Source organism: Argopecten irradians, chromosome 2 (assembly GCF_041381155.1).
Source record: "Argopecten irradians isolate NY chromosome 2, Ai_NY, whole genome shotgun sequence".
Classification (NCBI taxonomy): Eukaryota; Metazoa; Mollusca; class Bivalvia; order Pectinida; family Pectinidae; genus Argopecten; species Argopecten irradians.
Window position 1 is genome coordinate 49096149 of NC_091135.1, and position 21490 is coordinate 49117638.

General features: G+C 34.2%; 1 protein-coding gene across 7 annotated transcripts in view; it reads right to left on the bottom strand.

Annotated features, from left to right (window-relative positions):
- The window catches only part of LOC138315789 (short transient receptor potential channel 7-like), a 106850-nt gene that overhangs the window by 18771 nt on the left and 66589 nt on the right, over window positions 1-21490 (bottom strand). The window lies entirely within an intron of this gene.

The window sequence follows — 21490 nt, forward strand, 5'->3', positions numbered from 1 at the left end:
AGTAATTCCTAATACAACTTTCTTCAAATAAGAAGAATATCATAATATCGAATTGATTTGATATTATATTTTTCACAAAAGCTGATTTTGGAACATGCCTAATCGCTATGTAATTTGCTCACATATAATTTGGTCATCTTTTTATAGACACGCTTTGGCAGCGCGAATGGAGAGTTCGAAAATAACTTTACTGCACTACGTTGTACATGTTGTTTGTACCTGTATACAACATTAGCTCAATAGGATTATGGCGAGTTCTGTTAGGTACATTTATACTTAACTACAACGCAATACTCCCTTTGTACTTTTGATGCCCAAGCCTTTGTTATTCTCGATTTCTAACGGTTATTAATGAAGCGTGTGTGCTATCTTGGAGTTGAATAAACATTTGTTTATAAAATGTGCACCTTTACTTAAGATACAGTGGAATGACAAAAGGAAAATAAAACAATTTACACTCTATTAACATGTTCCATCCTTCAATACGACAATGATGATTATACCAATCCAACTAGAAACGACAAACTGAATGTGCAACACTAAAATACGCTTGACTGAAAACACAAAATGAAGAAATATATATATATATATCGAAGCATTAACTATTGCAGATAATAATACAAAGTGATATGTAAAATGATGTAGATTGTGGTGTAGCTTTTCGAACACATATTTTTTTCCATATAGGTGTCACCCCGGTCTCTTTAACAAATCGTTGTTTGACCGCTAAATAATCCACATATAATTGCTATATAATGACCATTGTTTACCCCCATCTTATGGGTCATTAAGCAGGGCGATATTGATTTTCAGACTATGGAACGGTATAGCATGATGCCCACACAGATAGACATTACAGTGGAATTATTTGTTTTGTTGATTTGGTTTTGTGTTGTACTTCATTGACCCTTCAATGAGGCAATAGAGAGCAAGAGGTCGTCATGAATGTCAACCCAGCTGTGCTCAACTTCATTTACATTTGATACAATATGGGAGCAATATTTCAATATTAAGAGTAGATCAATTATAACATCAATATACCATATAAAATACAATATTACATCTACGTGGTGTTTCTGTATGTAGTATCACATTTGCATCACAGAATAATGTAAGTTTGAAATGGATGATCGATTACTTTACACTTCTAGGATAGTTATATGCACTGTTAAACGCTTAGTGAGTAATGCTTTCAATTTTAATGACAGATATTTAGACATCATCCGAATTAAATCTGAAATAGTCGACAGTGCTAAGCGGTTTTGAGCATTTCACACTAAGATCAATCCAGATAACTATTAAAATCCAACGTTTATTACTTAAATAGAATATCCCTGTTCTCGCCCCCTTACGACGCCATACTGTAGTGCTTTACCCGTAGGGCATACACAGAACTCATATTGAAAGCAGATAACATTGCAATCATCAGCAAACTTCACTTTACTGACTGTAACTGACATCGTTTGAAACAGATTAGCTCACAGCTTTGATATCAATTTCAGAATTACTGGAAATTGGACTTATCACGTTTCTATATCTACAATAATATCCTAACTTATATAGCCATAGTAGTCGTTCGTCTGTCACGTAATTGGCAAAGATGTAATTAACTTAAGAGTATATATTATTTTATTTTACAGTTACAAATAGCATACATGTGTATTAAAATGGTACTCGAATATAGAAAATAAAGGTTTGTATCAGTAATCGTTAAAATGCCAATATTACGTTTCAAAATGAGAATTATGAAATTATAAATGAACAGTTTTAATTGAATGGTTGATATGAAAAGACAATATCGATTTATACAAATCACGCTGATCTCGATTTGAATTGCACTTTTTAAAGTTAAAATAAACGTGAGTATCAGGCACAGTAGAGTATACGAGTGTTCCAACACGTAGTAATATAAGTCGTACTATTTTCCGAGACTCCTTCACCACTACATGTATCCATCTCCTTCTCATCTACATATGAAGGATTAGTTTTCTCACAAACCTCGACGTTTTACAATTTTACAATTATGATATCCCGCCGTTTTGAAGTTCGAAGGAGCCCACGTTTGCAAGGCAACTCTCAATACATGAAATATGTGTGTTATCTTTAGATTTTTTTGATTTTTTTTTAAATAGCATTTACCTTTTATCGAGAAAATAGTTTTATCGAGAAAATAGTAATTTTGTTCACGTGACGTCACGTGATAGTAATGAGTGGGTAGCCATGTAATAAAGCCTCATACGACACGAGTGTATAGTATGGGATAAACCAGCATTCCAACTGAATAGGAGGAAACATAGTTACAACATATGCGTATAAATGAGGTTAACTGCGTCACCTGGCCACAATAGAAAAAAGAATAAATTAAACTAAGATTAAAGTTTCAAACTAAACCAAGGTGTAATTGTATTGAAAATTGATTGGACAGAAGACCCAAAAATGGTCCGAGAAGATGGAAGTAAACAGCATCTGTGTTGCTTGTTCAAAAGTGTAAAAAGAAACAAAAACGATAGCTATCCTACAGGATAACACCATAGGCATATCATCTAAAATGGCATACCCTTTAACAGCATTAAAGATGGTGCATTTCACAGCAAACTGATGTTTTGAAAGGGATTTAAAACTGTTAAATGCATTGTTGCTTCAAAGCTCCTTTAAATTGCTTCTTGCTTTCAAATAGTACATTTTCGTACCTAAGCATTTTGGTCGATTTTCAAAATATGATCGCAAGCTATATAAAAATAAAGGTATGCCTTAACCAAGAACCTGAGATATCTTCAAATTATCATATAATGGATTATAAGGAACAGGTTTTTTTCAGTTTACAATGTATTATTTGTTAATGTATATATTACATATATATAGTAGACTGAAGTATAGAATACAATGTTACTTCTATTACATGCAAATCTTACCTGAGTTCATGTTAATTGCACTGAACAAAGGTTATTATTTCAATATGGTTTGGTAACTCATTATCAATTATTGGCTGAAAAAAGCGTTCGACTTGAAGAAGCCTAAATAAATCATTAGTATTACAATTTTATAGTGTTTGAGTATTCTCTGAAACCGCAAATTTTGCTAAATGTGGCCAAAAGCTGACAAAGCTAGTTGAAGCTGAAAAGACCAAATAATCAAATTAAATGTAATTTTCAATAAAAATAGAGCAGGTCAGCTAAAAAACTATTGAGTGCCTTTGTATATTACTTTTTTAGTATATTTCATTTGTGAATAATATTCTACTTACGAAATAGTATTTACTTACATCTGATTGTCATTCCGGAAAGCTGCATTTAAATTATCAACTCCAACGTATTATCTATATATGCGGCCACTGAAAACAATGACCAAGGCAAATGGAAACGTGATTACAGCGGAAATACACACATATATCCCTGGTAGGTATAGATCCTAGTGAGCGGTTTTAGGCACAACACGTTGTTTTGTTAATGATGACAAAACCACTCTGTGGTAGGAAAGTCTTGAAATCAATACCGATGTTAAAAAATCTCAATTAACAATGGAGCAATAATGATGAAAAAACACACATCGCTTTGTAAAACCAGGACATTCTCCACTGCGGCTCTATGTCCTGCTGTGTGAAGTATATATATATATATATATATGGTTTCTTCTTTTTTCCAGTTCCCTTAGAAGCTCTGCAAATTAATCAGGCGTCTTAATCAATAGCCACAAAGACCTGACCGCACCGTGGGGTCGGGCTCCGTCTGTTGATTTATATAAGGATCAAGGAATTAGTTTGTGTGCTGCGTGTAACAGCCTACAAAATTACACGTTTGTCACTCTTCGTGCAAATACCGGTATATACTGTTCAGCCAACTCATACCAATTCTATATACCGAGTTCATTACAGGCTCCTCCTGAAAACTCAACCAAGCCTTTGATTTATTTCCCAGAATTGGTAATTCATACGTAAGCATCTCAGACTACATGAAACCGTATAATCATATGATTGCCGGGCTTACAGCTAATACTAGCGATGCTGGGATTAATTTGATTCGTAACGGTAAATACACTCTCCAATATTTGATCATTTACGAAAGTCCAGCGCCGTTTTCATCAACACATGCTACACTTTACAATTGTTAAGTGAGCTTTTGTGATATCAAAACCTCTTTGATTAACGAGCAAGACTTTTACAAGTTAGCCATATCTTACAAAAACAGCTGAAGACGGCCGTGTATCCATAGTAATTCCAACTCTTTTAATGAGTTCGACCTATTTAACGCCATGAAATGCGTTTATTTTGACATGCGCAATGGAATAGTTATGATTTGCGGTTACACAAATATGACAGAACCATCACATTGGGGTGTGCGAGTAGCATGAGAAGGTCAATTACTTCTGTTAAAGTGGTTCCCGCTCTACAACTGACAGACAAGAGATGAATCCGTATAAAAGCTACAGCTTACATTAAAAACCGTATACAATCTAGTACGCTTGAGCTAATAAAAACTGGGTTAGAGAGAACTCTCCGGACATTTGCACATGTCTATTTCGTCCGATATACTACAGTTAGACAGTTTGTTTCTCTGATTAACCCGAAAGAAGTGTTGGCCGTCAATCCCATGTCAAAAAGGCGTTGTTCAAAAGGACAATGACGTTGGACCGAGGAAATTGTTAAACAGATGTTCACTGGCTGTCCGCCTCTATCACAACACTTCAGCATTGTATTTCACGATCATCCTTGTTTTTGATATTGAATAGTGCTTAAGTGAAACGTTGTTATTGCACTCCGATTCCACTCAGACTTGGTAACGTCAATCCGTTTCACGATTCGACGAAAAACAAAAACGAGATTATATATATTCCGTCTTTTAACGGCAAAACAAAATTTCAATGACACCTCTTTGGAGACTTTTGTAAACTTTTAGAATTACATAAAGAAGGTTTTTTTAGAGTAGAGCAATCTAGACAAACCGGTAGAGATCCCTACGTTGGTGAGAAATGATCGCTATGGGATATCCACGAAGTTTAGATTCACCTTATCAATAATCCAACTGGAGAGCTTTATCGGGAGGCTATCGTATGTAGTTACCCACGCGGAGATTTACATCATTATAACACATGTTGTATAATATTAGGATATCATGGCAAGATAACGATTCTAGATGGAAAAACAGATGTGCTTCTTTCATGTGAAATTTGTTATTTTTCCGAGGGCAGATAAAATGAGTATTTTCACTGGCTTTTGTAGGAAGAGTTGAAGTAATATCTTATATATTCCCTATTAGCCAGACTGGTCGACTTAGAAGGCATATATTATATAAGTTGATGGCCACGAGAGCCAATTAATAATAATTTTAGGGTTTTTTTTTCATACCAAAATTTACACCGATTCGGAATCATTGTTCATACAGTAAGTAGATTTGATTTTGTCGGTTTTAATTGAATAAAAATGTTCATTAATTAAGATATAAAAACTTATTATATTATAATATCATATTATAATGTTTTAAGGTTTACCGCGCAATGTTATGGTCTCTATCTCAATATTCTGCGGTTATTATATCTCTGTAACATATTATGCTAATATTTCACTACAACAGTAAATCAACTCCTTAATTAAAGATGAGTAAGGATACTTATCCCATCCATTTTTTTTAATTTGTATCCATAAGAATTTATGACCCGTTAAGCAATAATCATCCAAAAAATGATTCGATCCTGTATACACTGTAGTCTGTGTATATTGGTAAATTTGACGGTTACGGAAATTTCTAATTACGGGCAAGATCTAAGATTCTTTCCAAATGTTTGATTTTAACGCAGTATGGTTTTAAAGATATGTCACATAGATATTTCTAGATAAAAATTCTCCGGACGAAATATAATTGAGTATTTCAATGACTATATATCATAAATCGTTAATGATGGATTAAATCTTCATTAAACCGTCATAAAATATAATGACGTCATTACGAAATTTTTGACGTTGCTCAAACGTTCATTAACGTTAATGAATGATTTTAAAAAGCTTCATTAAACCTTTATTAAGTCGTCAGTATTTAATGATGGTAGGTAGCATCATTAAACCTTCATTATACAACTGATGCAATGGCCGCGATGAATGTCATGTTTGACGTTCTTGGAAAACAGCGCATTCAGCGAGTCCATCGAGATTTCGGGGAGCTGGATTCACTTAACGACAATCAAATTCGGGCAAGATACCGGTTTAGCAGAGAAAATATATTGTGTACATTGCAGACTTAATAAGGGAACGTGTAGAGAGACCAACCAAAAGGAGCAACGCTCTCTCTGTTGAAATGCAGGTAAAAAATGATAATCTTGGCCTAGGATACACGCAACTCATTTCCAGAATACTCACAATACAGTAATCGATATGTTTGAAGAAAACATTGGATGTGTAATGTTTGTACTTGAACCGCCAACTTAAAAATAGTGATTTAATGAATCTATCACAAGGAAATTTTGTGATAAAAAGCGTAGTGCTAAAATTGACTTTGAACTGTTCAAAATACATTTACTCATAAGACTCTTTGTTAAATATATTTCTAAGACATCACAATAGCTAGTATTCCTATTGTTAATATTAAAAATGTATATATTTAGAGTCATGAAGTCCAGCTTTACTGTACATGTCAACATTGATCAATTCTTTGTCATATAGGTACAACAACTCAGCTAACCTGTCCATTATTTTACGTAATAGGATTATTATATTAGTCCACTGGTCATCTTCAGATTGCCTCAGTCTAATTTAACACCTATAGATAAGCGACATCTGTCAATCACAATTCTAGAATTTCATTGTCTGTATATGTATTTAACCATGCTATGTTTTATTTCATGCTAGTTAGGTCTCCGACTTTGTACGGAACACAACGGCTACATTCTGGACACTCCAGAATAGCCATCCGTCAAGTCAAGCTTATCGTTATTAAATTTAAAGTTAACTTCAAGAATTCTTACGTCATCATTTCAACTTAGCAAAACACACGGAACTTTCCGTATGTTAAATAATTAAGACTTAATAATGCTTTATTTAATGATTACTTTAATGAACGTTCGAGCAACCGGCCCCTGCTCTTTAATCTTTATTACGACGTCTTAAGTAGAAATCTTTTGAAATGCTTTATACTTGATTTGTGTAATCCTGCACATGGATGAGAAAAGGAATGTCGCCATTTATTTGGACAAATCTTCCAACGATTGGTCGGTTAGTCCTAAATACATATTGTAACCCCGTCACCTATTTACATTGTCCTTCCTTGATTGGAGGATATATCCATATTGCGGACTTCAATTATGTCACCGACACCTGACACTGAACAAGACAGTTCCCAACAATTTAATGAAAAAACGGATGTGGCGTATTTGGAAAGGAACAAAGACTGTTCTAAAACCGGTAACGTAATAGAATGTCATGACAACTCCAGTCCGGTTACATCCATTGAACTTGCGGAATTAGATTGTGTCTAGATGTTGGCAATAAACGCAACATCTTGTGGTGCATATTATGTCGTTCAACACAATCACAAAACGTCGATATATAACACGTGTCACCATAACAGCTTTTAAATGTGTCACTTAGACACATACACTTTGTAAAGGAGCGCTGACCTATTTCAACAGGTTAAACAGATTTCATTTTAACAACTTAATGTTTCTGGCCGTTTAATCAATTCGAGGCACGTGCCAACTTGTGTTGATTCACAACATTGATTGAATCTGCATGCTGAAGGCAGCCACAAAAATCGATAGAAATTTTGTCATAGATCAAAATAAAAACGTCTTTCTTTTAATTAACTCTTGCGACATGGGTGATGTTCATAAGAGAGCAAATACAAAAATAAAATTCAAGAATAAGTTAATGTACATTTCATCGTCTTTCCAAAAAGCTCACTTGATGAATCAATATATCCGCCTAAATTGCTGTTCTCAGATAAGTTCATATTTTTTTCTAATTTGTCAATTTCAGATTTGCAGAGTCCCCTACCAAACTTCTCTATAACACTGTCCTAATTATAATTTTGTGACAGGTGTCGATCACGAACAGACGTGACAAGGAACGGCTACACGTACCGATGTGATATTAAGAACTACTTTGTTTTTTCTATGTAATAAGAAGCACTTTTTTTATTGTTTCTATGTATTGAGGAGAACATCTCGTTTGATTACTCTTTGTATATAAATAGTTGCCGTATTTATACATACATACAATGACATCTTAAAATTAGAATTATGTTTCCAAAAGAGCACAATTACTTTTGGATTGAACATTATTAATAATATTCCAGATGTCCTGGTAGGAATTCCTTGGCGGAATAACGATGAATTACCAGCTATTGTATATCCATCATGTTCTTGTGGCGTTTATGAGACCGCTATATATCATTATTGAAAGTGAATAATGCTATAATGTCGTGACCCACCTGCCGCTGTCCTAATATGAATTAGATCTGTGTACTTACAGGTGTAATACCCTTTTCAGTTGGTTTCGAACAATTGTTTTCTTCTGATAATTACCTTTTTTTTACAATATATCATGTTATCGAACTGTTAGTATCATAGTTTAATATGATTGGGGTTATTTAAACTATAATTTAAAGGGACTAAATCAATTGCCTCCCCGTTCCCCAGGACGGGGGCAAACATGTCTTTTGTGCACCCCCCCACCCCCCCCCACCCCCCCACCCCACCCCAAGCGCATTTCCTCAAATGTTCATGTATACACATAATGTTGTAACCTTTAACAGTAAAATTGATATGAACTGGACTAAAAATGTCTATCACGGAATTATATGTACTATTTAAAGGGACAATTCAGTCTGAGAGAACATTAAAATTTGTACATATATCGGAAAAAACCCTAGTCTAATGGAAATTAGATCATTCGGTTCTACTGTAATATGCCAGAAAAGCCCTTAATGTGAAATGCGTGTGAAACAAACTCGCTCGCTGTCCGCCATTACAAAACCCTTGTTGCCGAACCCTGTCCCTTGCTCGTAGAGTAATGCTACTTTTGCCTAGAACTACTCAAGTCGCTCTGACAGTTGTGTGTTTACCTTATTAGGTGAATTGTCTTGCCTAATCATTTTATCACCTCCACAGTGATTATGTAGTTCATTTGTTTAACGTGTGTGACTTTGGCTCGGATATGGGTACAGCGTACATATTGTACCTGCTTAATCGTATTGATCAACGATTTGTGATTGCAACAGTATCAATTAAAATACTAAACAATGACGTGGAACTTGTCAATATTTCATGTTATGTGTTTCATAAGAAATATTGAACTATATATGTATGCCACTGTCTATAAATGTGTACAAGAATCATACTTAATGATATATAAAAAGTATATAAAGTATATATGGTTGTGTGTTGAATTAAAGAATTAATCTCCTCCTGTGGGTGCGGGGCGAGGAAGGTGTGTGTGTCCAAATATTGATGACCTTTGCCCCTCCCCCATTACGTTTCATCTTCCTACGCCTCTGAGATACGCTGTAAATGTATCGGCTATTACACTTAATCAGGCCAATATATCCGATAAAATATAGGTGGCCTCTTCTTTGTGGTGTTATACTGTTATTACATCTATATCCATTAGCCGGATGAGATTTTCAGCGATCCCGACTAAGCACTCGGCTCTTACCGTTATAAATACCCAATGCCGATAGCTACAGTTTCTTGTTGTGTTTGGTAATATTTTAACGTTGATAAACATTGCCAATGTTTCAAATGAAATGTTGTAATTTTGAAAAATTTCTAATTTCGGGTATGAGAACGTTTGTAGGAAGTCTAAAACCTTAAGAAAACAATGTAAATGTAATGATTTAGATTTAAGTTTTGATCAACCACGTTCCAAATGTTAGCCAAACAACAAATTTGCACGAAAATGTGTTGTGATTCAATATAATCGAAATGTAGCTAATTAACGGGAAAAATAAAAGAATGAAAGATTGGCTCTTAATTAGATTTAAAAGCGAAAATGAAATGAAACATACATGTTAGGACTGTGTTCGTAGTCTCCTAACGAAATTGGAAGGTAATAAACATGATGGAAATCTGCCATAATTCAACAGATATTTGTTTGCTAATGTCGGTTTGCGCTTGATCAGATAAATAGCAACACAATACATATTTCATATATCGTTTTCCGCAGTATGCATTTTTTTTCATTTCAACTAATTTTATTGAAAAAACTAACAGGGTTGGGCAACAGGCTAGGCCCATCTAAGCCCTCTTTTCTAGCAGGGATTATACAATTTAAATTATATACATGTATACAGTTGAGAAATTTAACAAGATGTTCATTAAACAAATAAGGTAAGTATCGAAAAAGAATATTATTAATATGCCATGTATTATTAATGATGCTTGTACAGACATAATAAGTCTAAGAATGATTTTCATGTTGATATATCTTTGTTATTTATTGTATAAGGAAGACAATTCATTAATAGACAGAATACTAGTATAGTAGTAAAATAGTATGCAGTATGCATCCATGGCGATTAAAAATAGGAGCCCGATAACATTCGAAATCTTTAGCTCTCTGGAAGATCGAGACCATCAATTGAATTCATAAACTACTTGAATTGACCGTCATTAATATACATATAACAATTATTCCGGGTTTTTTCAGTTCAACTTTGATTTTACGAAAATATAACCATTTTTCTTTTATTCACAATTTTGAAACCTGTGATGCTTTACTAAAAAATATCAAGATATATATGTATATATTCATTTAATTTAATCAATTGATGAGTAACGAGGGACTTGAAAATATCTGTCACCTATGACGAAAAATGACAAATTCATGGAAAACCATTAACCTTTGATGACAAATCCACGAATTTCATGAAGCCCCGTGACGATTATTATCATGGATGTGGTATTAAGGAGACAGAAAGGACAAAATTTGGGTATAAATCTTGCATGTATATATCAAGACAATACATTTCTATAGAAATCATGCTCTTACAGAATATGATGCCACATAGCCATTTGATATATCCTCATACATATATGTAGACTTAGCTTTCAATGACATTTTATTTCGTTATCATGGCCAAGAGGTTCTGAAAAGCCTTTTGTATTCAGTTATGCTGTTACCTATTATCTTTGTCAATGTCTGGTGTAACATTCGATCTTCAAGACGTAAAATGCAATGAATATCACAGCAAGCTAGTGATTCGATACACATGCTTTCTAGGTCAGAAATCCGGAGGATGTCGAATAACCGTATTAAAATGATGACATATTTGTCTACATTACTGGCACAAGGGAAAATAGATTATCTAAATCCTAAAATAAATGATTCTACCGAATGTCTGTTGTAACAAGACTATCCATTTTTCCTTGGTACGATCCCTTGTAAATCTCAACTGGAATCACTTTATAGTGATTTAACATACATGCATCAACTACCCAAAGGCTAAACCTTTCTAACCATTAACTACCCAAATGTTAAACATTTCTAGCCACCAACTGCCTAAAGGCTAAACCTTTCTAACCATTAACTACCCAAAGGCTAAAGCTTTCTAACCATTAACTACCCAAATGTTAAACATTTCTAGCCACCAACTGCCTAAAGGCTAAACCTTTCTAGCCGCTAGCTGACCATAGGCTAAACCTTTCTAACCATCAACTGCCCAGAGGCTTAACCTTTCTAACCATCAACTGCCTAGAGGCTTAACCTTTCTAACCATCAACTGACCACAGGCTAAACCTTTCTAACCATCAACTGACCACAGGCTAAACCTTTCTAATCATCAACTACCCAGACATGGCAGCTGCAGGTTACATTGAACATTTCTTTCAGTGAAGTAATTAATATTATATTATTTAAATAAGTATTAAAACCAAAACCTTTATTCATCTTTTAATTAAATGTCTGACGAGAAAATATCAGAGCAAAAACGAATTTTATCTTTCTATTCCCGATATATTGTTTCTAATCTTGTAAATTCAATTTGAAAAACGAACAATCATAAATTATTATGCATCAATGCCGAGTGTACGATGATCGGGACTGTTTTAAGTCTTTATCAACATGATAATAGTGCGATGAAATAGAACGTTTCTATAGTTACCTCATAGTTGCCTGTAACGCTACCCGTATCATCGTTGTCATCATCGTAATTGTCATTGTATCCATTAATGTTAGTGTTTAGTTCACTTTATGCATGAAACTTTTATCATAATCCTCTACGCAAAACAACAATCATGAATGTCTCGAATACAAAATACCTTGAAACTCATGCGAAACGCCGCTAATTGCCACACCTATGTATTGGCCGAGGTTTCTATGGTAACGGCGATGTATGTTATCAGTGGTCAGAAACTGTTTACGACATGAGAGAGAGTCCGTCTGTTATTTTCACACACGCCATTGTTCCTACTTAGTCTACACAGGTTTCGGGTAGGCGATAATGTCCAAACGCTTCCATCATATTGTCACAGTTAGACAGTTGATACTTCCAACAAACTAGAACGCCCAAACTATAGTTTATAATTTAGGCAATATTTTTGGAATAAATGTTTATGGTATAAATAGAAGACGCGGCAATTATAAGTACGTGCGCTGTCGTGGTCTGAACCTAAACGACGATAAAATATTATAAATTGATGGTACATTCTAATGGCTATTTAGATGAATCATGTTTACACAGTGGGTATAAAACAAGCCCACCGTTTATCGATCAAGAGAAAATAGCGGATTGGTATTGCCAATGTTATTTGATTTAATGTAAAATGATACTTGTCGATCTGTCCATCACCGCAATGTGGCCATATGACAGACAAATGATACTTGGCGATCTGTCCATCAGCACAATATGGCCATGTAAAAGACAAATGATACAGAATTATATACTAGCACATGAGTCAACGAGGGTAAAACTAGGGACATTACATTGATTACATATCTATAAAATCTTTGTCTATATGCATGATTATGTTTTAATTATTGCAATACAATTTCAGCGATATCATTCTTACTTTTAATGAAATGATAATAGAAATGTGACATCGCATGTGTATCTCAATATGTTGTTTATATATCCTAACTAGAATTACACTGTTTTTGGTAGTCTGCAGGATGGTGCCCGCTATCTGATGTCGAATCATGATTAAACATATAACTAAGGAAAAGTTATTTTCTTTTTATAATATGTAGTTGTATTTCTTTCGATTCATTAAAGTCAAATTGTTTCCAACAAAACTACATAGAACGTTTTTATTTTTGACCTTTTATAATATGAATCACCTTATGAACCTGTTTATTTCATAATTGTTCTAGTTGCATCCTGCTTTTATTGTAATCGGTCGCCTACACAACCAATAATCGGTTTTGACAAATCGTTTACAAACCCTCACACATCACCTCTAGGTCATATCCATGATTTAACACATTCAGAGCCGGATTATATCGACACTCTCGAATCTACCGGAGTTATTTATATGGCTAATTAAGTAGTAACATCTCACAAATGACTACAGTAGTTTATACCACGGTTTCACTGGCTCGTCGAACATTAAATAAACACATCCCTGCTGTGACAAAGCAGCCATGGTCGTGATGGGAAACCACCTGGTCACAGGAATCAATACAGGTACTAAGTATTCGTCGTAATAGTGATTGTATTTTAGTTACACTATACAAACGTACTATAAATACAGACCTGTAATGTATAGGGCAGTATTGTGAATTGACGTCTCTGATTTCTAATGCTGGCGAAGTTTTAGCGATATTCCATAACTAGATCAAAAGATGATAAATGAATTTATGACAGAAAAAATAAAGTATTTATTTTGTGATTTATTGAAAGCATCGAGTAATGACGATACATTTGAAATGGCACATCATTTTTCTATTTCTTCGTGCGCTCAGGTTTATATTAGCATGTGTGGTGTGAATGGTATTTATAATGATTATACTATAACTATTCTGTAACATCGTTATGAATAGTACTTGGGCGTTTTGAAGAAAAAAACATTTCAACGATACAGGACAATGAAACAAGTGTAAAAAAACCGTTTAAGCAAGTTCGGCATTGATCAATTTATAGAAATAGTAGGAAGCTTATATTACAAGCTTGAAGCAGCTTCAGTAAAACAGAGTCTTCTGAACAAACTACAGTATACCATATCTAAAAGAGTAAAAAGTGATTGGTATCTTATACGTACACAAATTTTACATTTCAGCGATACAGTTAGCTACTTTCCACGGATTGAGATCGTTAATTCTCTTTTATTTTTTTTCACTTTTTAGTCCAGAAATCAAACTTTTCATGAAGCGTAATCAAATAGTGCGAATGACAATAACACATTTTCGCAAAAGAAACAAAGATAGTGTGTTCCCGTCGGTACAGATGAAAAGATGTATTACTCTTAAACCAAGTCACACAAAACAGTGACGATTGACAAATCAAACGGTTGGTATTTTGATAAAATCCGTGGATGTGTTCACATAATTTAAGATATCTAATGGCCACGCCATTGTCAGCGGGTAGCGAGATGATAAAGAAGCCGCATGGCGCCTCTACATTAACACTGGAAGGCCGATAATACGCCCTACTGTATACCGGCTGGTATTACATTTAAACAATGACTACACCTAATGATGATATGCTATACAGTTATATCTATCTTTGAAACGTACTTTTGTCTGCATTATCACTTACGACACTCATTATTCCTAACGACGTTCCATGCTGCTTTCCCTAGACATTTTGCACTTCATAAAAGAGCTATTTCTATTTCTAATAATTCAAATTCAACTTTTATTTCTTTTAATACACAGAGCTGTCTACTTAGCCGTTACGCTTCTATGTATATGCTTAATCCTCTTATGATTATGATATTTGGAACATAAAACAATTCATAAACAACGTTACTTTTCGTTTTGTTTTTCGTCTTATGATGATAACTCCGTTCGGAAAGACATGATGATTACAGGTAAAGCACTTTGTTTAAAACAAAACGATTCACTTCATTGTAATCAGTCCAGTCGGTTTTTAATTGCCAAAATAGATAATGTTATGTTTGCAATACCGACCTTCATTATATGAATATTGGCACAATATATGTAAAACATGTAACGTAAATAAAGGACATTATCTATGAAGACCACCCAAGGGACCAAGGAAACTGTGGTCTTTTTACACAGGGCAAATTGTGGTTATTGAGCAGGTGATCTTTATACAGAGGTGGTCACTAAGACAGGTTTCAGTTCACAAGTCTCATAGTGTCACTTTACAACACGATTAATTGGTCACAAAGTGATAATTGGTATGAATTACTACAATACATCAGTGTAGTGGGTTTGTTTTCCCTCCTTTTTCACGATAATAACATTGTTTTCCAAATGCAAACGATGCTGAAGCCGATGGAATAGTGTAACTATCGATTGTCAAGTTTTAACTCAATTTATAAGTTAAATTTAGATATCTTAGATATGGTAGCAATCATTATAATTTACCATAGGATTTTGAAATGGTTTAAAATTGTTTACATATAGTGTGGTAATGGTAATTGACCACATAGTCAATTGTTTGTCGACCCTTACTTCTAGCAGGTGCTAGGGAAGGGGGTGTCGTGATGGCCTCACCTTACCTGGTGAGGAGAGTGTTTATTCAGTGATGCATACCATTAATATATTAATAATCATATCGTGATGACAACGAGACGAAAATTGCAATGTGCAAAACTAATCAGGAAACTCACAACTACGGTTATGTCTTTTATTAACCTTTTCAAATAAGATACAAAAATCATAATTTCCCTTTATGGTATAGAATTACTTATTTTATTTTAAATATGAAAATAATCCTAAAAAGCTATTATATTCATGTTTGATAATGGCAATAGTACTTTTGTGTAAAGGTAACATTGCCAACCACGATATGAAATGTATATGGGTTTGCTCTTATTTCAAGGAATAACGCAGCATGCAAAATATCACATTGGTCGGTAATTGGAGCAGTGGAAGAAAATGAGGCACCATGAGGTACGTAGAGGCACGTGTTGTCTGTGATTACCGCCTAATTACCAACCAAATAGACACCTCGTTATTAGAGTGGAAAAGTTATAAAAATCAATAATGTTGGATTCACAGAACAAGCTGAGTTAGCAAACATGTGTACCAGTGTGAGTTTAAACAATCGGTATCTTACGGTTTTGATAATATCATCAGGTTTTGAAACTGACAATGCAAATTTAAAAAAAATATGATGAGATATATTTTTTGTTTCAAATGCTTTGCAGATGCGTATGTTACATCAATCACTGTATCTTAAGAAATGACGGCAATCTTTGTTAAATTTCACCTATCTACTTATCAGTGTTAGAATCGGTGGGTATAAAAGGACGTATCATCATCGGTGGGTATAAAAGGATGTGTCATCATCGGTGGGTATAAAAGGACGTGTCATCATCGGTGGGTATAAAAGGACGTGTCATCATCGGTGGGTATAAAAGGACGTGTCATCATCGGTGGGTATGAAAGGACGTGTCATCATCGGTGGTATAAAAGGACGTGTCATCATCGGTGGGTATAAAAGGACGTATCATCATCGGTAGGTATAAAAGGACGTGTCATCATCGGTGGGTATAAAAGGACGTGTCATCATCGTTGGGTATAAAAGGACGTGTCATCATCGGTGGGTATAAAAGGACGTGTCATCATCGGTGGTATAAAAGGACGTGTCATCATCGGTGGGTATAGAAGGACGTGTCATCATCGGTGGTATAAAAGGACGTGTCATCATCGGTGGTATAAAAGGACGTGTCATCATCGGTGGGTATAAAAGGACGTGTCATCATCGGTGGTATAAAAGGACGTGTCATCATCGGTGGGTATAAAAGGACGTGTCATCATCGGTGGGTATAAAAGGACGTGTCATCATCGGTGGTATAAAAGGACGTGTCATCATCGGTGGGTATAGAAGGACGTGTCATCATCGGTGGTATAAAAGGACGTGTCATCATCGGTGGTATAAAAGGACGTGTCATCATCAGTGGGTATAAAAGGACGTGTCATCATCGGTGGTATAAAAGGACGTGTCATCATCGGTGGGTATAAAAGGACGTGTCATCAGTCAAATGATTTTCTTGTCGTACATGTTTACAGTACAACACGAGCACCAATAGCCAAACTCAAATAAACAGTATGCTCACTTGACATTGTCATTGGCGCGAAAACATATGCGATATGTACAAGATGTGAAAAATAAATACATAACGCATGTGTTTTCACTGCACAAACTGTTTACAAAAGGATGAAATTCACGTATTAAGGAACTATCTTTAACATACCTATAAGTAAGGTTGTTTATTTGTATTGTTAGCGTTAACTGTTATATATTTTATGTATAACAATCCATAGTTTGAAAAATACAAATATGGTATTTGGTGTATTAAATCTGATTAGTTTTAAATAAGAATATCATTAAGTTACGTTTTAAGGAATTGACCATTGGCCAAATATGATATCCTATTCAATACACATAAACAAACCATTTAAGCATTGATGTAACTATTTTTTTTAACTTCATAGGGTTATGAAAGAAATTTTGTTTGCAAACTGTTTGAATCCGCGTAGCGGACTCTCACAAAAGTTTGCAAACAAAATTTATTTCATAACCCTATGAAGTTTAAAAAAAGTTACATCGATTCTTATAATTAATTTTTCAGACTACTTGATAACATTAAGTATGTTTAAATGTACGATTATTTTGATGTTCCGATGATTTTTTTTTTCTAAATTAATACGCAACGTTGACGCCTCTATTGTGACGTCATGATTACGTCGAATTTTCGCATCATTCTCGGATTTTTTCTTCATGGTATATGAAGAAAAAGAATTTGCCAATCAGGGAGTTGGATTTAGTATGAAAACAAATAAAATTTAATTATTAGATAATGATACAGTTAGATTTTAATAACATGTAAAGAACATGGACACCATAAAGCTTTTGTCTATGTCGATATTGATATTTATATCATGTCTCGGTTAAACTGCAATTATATGTATATATACATAAATGTATGCATTTCTCTATAAACATAACCGATTTCATGACAAAATTACTACAATACTGACATGAATACAAACAGATAACATGCTCCCTTTATTCAATTTATTTCGATTGCTATGTGATGTCTAGCTCTACCATTTAGGAACAATTTATAGCCACCATCTATGACCAGGACTGTACAATGGACAAGTGCGGAGTGATCCAGTGCCGAAACAGCAGAAAAATGAAGAAAACTGGTATATGACAACCACAATGAGCGTGTGGTTGTTGTGACGTCAAGAATATCTCTAGAGCTATACGGAAAATCTGTCCATATCAATATGGTGCCTATCGAGAATACAGCACGCTGTATAACAAGTGGCTCTTCATGACTAGGCGGAGAGTTCTCATCTAGACAGGCACATTTACAGCCATACTTCATCAACTCTACAATCGACTCTTACGCTCAGATCGAAATGTGTTTGTTTTCGGAAAACAAATCACGATTGCAAAGCAAAATAAAATATTTTCATCGTTCTTCACGTTACAAAATATACCTGTCTAGCTGTCATAAAATCCAGTTTAATTTTTTGTTTTAGTGTAATCAATATAATGTAAACTTTTATTTCAAAAAGCACCTTTGCATGTCACAATCATTAGTTCTGTACCATGTCACATGTGTGATATGCATGGACTGCCTTGAAACATACACTACATGCAGGTATAAGATTACTTCTTTTCCATACATTGCTGTCAACGCATATGTTGTTACATACAATGCTAAATAAAGTAACTAATACCTGTCAGTTCCACGGGTGTCTGAAACAATTTTGAAAATTTAAGATATGTACATTCATATCAAGTAGTTTATCAAACTATTTCATGTACATGGAGTTTATTATGAAAAAAATCTAAACTAAAACAGAAAACCTTTAGCGCAATTAAGTAATATACATTTGTACAGCGTGCTTATCGTAAACACTTTGTATTTCGAACCCCATCACTCAATTCATGCTATAAAACCAGATATGTTTATTTGTAAATATGAACCCTCTTAAACATTTAATTCCGCAAAATATAATTGCTTTTCGCATTAACGAAAAAAAAAATGTTAAAAAGCCATTTAAGCCATGTCTACGGGTGATTATAAAAACAAATGGAAAGCGTGGGGAACACTTTAAATGATTGAGAAACAAAAAGGCGTGGAAGGTAAATCAACACATCGCCTTATATAAATCTGTCATGTAAAACTCTCACTTAAACCATGCATTGTAATCATACGCATAGAGCAATCCTTGTTTAATCAACAGATAACATAATTAGATTGATGGATTATTTTCTTTTTCAAAATTCGTCTCTTAAAACCGCGTCGCTTCCATTATAAATCAAGATGAGATTTATAATTGCTTTGTATAGTTCCAGTAGGAGTGTTTCTGTGACATAGATTTTAAATATCTATAAGGTAGTCTTAGAGTCATTGTAAATATCGTTCCTTGTTCAATTTCATATCATGAGCAATATATGTAGATATGCATAACATGCAAGTGTTTTAGCAACATCAATATATCAGCAACAATAAATAAGAACGATACATATACTAAAAATATAACAATAAATTGAATAACTATAATCGGTTTTCTAAGTTGACATCTTTGCATAGATATCTCATTTTTGCCATTTCTACATCAATACCATTTATAATGTACATCATGCATTTGGTTTTACAAAGTCATATATAATACATTCTTTGAATTTCATAAGTTTACCATATCTGTAAATGGAATAACTAATCATTCTTTCAAAACGGCATTAACTTACGACGACCGATTAAATCGTGTCGAGTTTTGGAACTTGGGGAAAACAACAGCTCTTTGAAGTAAATCGCTGACTTAAGCCAATTTCTGACAAATGTCCTCTGTAGACAACGAACACGCAAACTACAGCTTTAGTGTAATTGGTTAGATCTTAGACGTCATAGACTAGAGATAGATGTATTTATTGTGACACACCCACATGTTGGCATATTATTGGGTTTCCACGAATTATAAAAAGAATGTCTATATATGTCACACGGAGGTGGTAGAATTATCGTCTTATTATATAAATTAGTAGGTACATGGTTGTCGTTGTATACATAAATATGGGACATTGTTAAATTAAATATTCATCAGTATATTGTTTTTCAATACCCCTTAAAAATTTGTTTAAATTGGTTTGTTTTATTTGTCCTATCAGCCAGGATCATTTTGGTGTCTTGTGTGTGTAAAGTGCGAGGTGCGTGTTTTGGGAGACTGTGGTATATTCGTGTTATGTCTTTTTGTACAGCTGAACTCTTGCCCTTTTTATAGAGATATATCACTGAAACATTACGTCGAAGACACTGGGCAACATACCCCTTCCGGTCATATCATACTGACAACGGACAAAAACCAGTCATCCCACTCCCATTATGCTAAGCAGAAACAGAAACTACCACCGTTATAGATTATGGTGTGTCTCTGTCAGGGGGGGGGGGGGGGGCTACTTCAGGGGGACCGAGAGTCTACTTCAGAGGGGCGAGTGCTCAACTGAAGACCAAAAATGAGGTTGTGGCAAAGGGAGTCGTTAGGGAGAATAAAAATAGTCACAGGAAGAAGTTGTAGGAAGAAGAGAGAAAAGATAAGATCCTAAATCTAGTTGTTATTTACGATACCATACAATAGGCCTAGGGGCAGCTGTTAATATGATGGGGATTTCTATATGACTATTAAAGATGAATATGTATATCTGGGCCCAGTTTCATGAGCATTCCTTAAATTTCAATTTCCTAATATACATTACATAAGTTAAGGAAAAAATCTTAAGTTAAGAATCCTTCCTTAAATCTGTAATGCTTTCCTATGGAGAAATTTAAATAAGGAATTCCTTAAAATTAAGGAATGTTCGTGAAACTGGGTCCAGATTTAATATCGTTTTTTCTATTTTTTTGCACTCAGGATTATGGAATTTAACTTATGAAGCAAGTAAAATCACCTTCCCTATGATTTATCCATTTCAGTCATACCTAACATCAACATTATGGATAAGATATATTAAATAAACAGTTTAGCAGACATTATTGCCCTTGTAATTAGGAAAAACCCACAACATATTGATACATTATACCGACGATTTTGAAATCACTTATCAAATAAACATATGTACTAAAAGCAACATTGACAAACGAAACTTTATATCCTTTAACAAAGGAGCAATACATCAAGCACGAGACCAATTACATTAACATATTTTTCGGAAATCCCAAGAGAGGGTAATTCCTTTTTTGAAATTGCTATCAAATCTGAGCTTAAAATGTGGCAGTTGTTCTTGTTAATGTTGAGAGCCCCCAAAAAAAATAGAGTCCTGACTAACGTATTCAATGAAAAGACAATGTTACAAGGTGATGTGTGCTTTTTGGTGTCTGCGACAGTATACTTCAGATATAGCACTGACTATAAAACGGA